Source organism: Acanthisitta chloris, unplaced genomic scaffold (assembly GCF_000695815.1).
Source record: "Acanthisitta chloris isolate BGI_N310 unplaced genomic scaffold, ASM69581v1 scaffold9321, whole genome shotgun sequence".
Lineage (NCBI taxonomy): Eukaryota > Metazoa > Chordata > Aves > Passeriformes > Acanthisittidae > Acanthisitta > Acanthisitta chloris.
In genome coordinates, this window is record NW_008655448.1 from 1 (window position 1) to 614 (window position 614).

Consider the following 614-nt stretch of genomic DNA (forward strand, 5'->3'; position numbering starts at 1 on the left):
GAGGGAGCTCTCTCCGCTGCGGCCGCGGCGAGCGAGCGAGGGGTCAGCGGAGCCGCTCCGTGACCAAAACAAAGGGAGCGGAGGCAGCGGGCGCTGGCGGCCCGGGGGTGCCGCAGCCCTCAGGCTGCCGTCAGGCTCGCGCCGCCTGTATTTTCGTCTCCTCTTCTAAGGATTTTGTCCGAGCAGACTGCGTTTGCTCGAGGGCGAAGGGAGCAGCACAAAGAGGTGGTGGTGCTCGCTGGTAACTTTGTTTTTTGTTTCTTTTGTTTCTTTATTTTGTGTGTGTGTGTGTTTGCAACGCCTCGCCTCTTCGTTTCTGTCGGGTTCGATGCTCTGGACGTGCACAGTACCGTTTTAGTGCAGTAAAACGTGGTAGCTGATGCTGGCTGAAAGGATGTGCAGTAACGCTTTTTCTTTTCTTGGGTATTGAGTTCTGTAGGAAGAACGGGCTGATACCTCTGCTGGTCAAAGAGAACAATATGGTTCTGTGCTGGATGCTCTGAACACTGGTGTTGGTATTGAGATATGAAGGGCTCTCGTTTATCCATGAAGTATCAGGGTGCTAGTAAAAGGAGAGGGCCTGCATAATCCAATGGAAGGGCCTGCCAGGAATG

General features: G+C 54.1%; 1 protein-coding gene across 1 annotated transcript in view; it reads left to right on the forward strand.

The window, feature by feature from the left end:
• The first annotated feature begins 218 nt into the window (after positions 1–218).
• Positions 219–614, forward strand: part of MTF2 (metal response element binding transcription factor 2) — a 21926-nt gene continuing 21530 nt past the window's right edge. The window contains exon 1 of the mRNA XM_009083903.1: positions 219–225. The gene's annotated coding sequence lies outside the window, so the exon portion shown is untranslated. The remainder of the gene's footprint in view (positions 226–614) is intronic.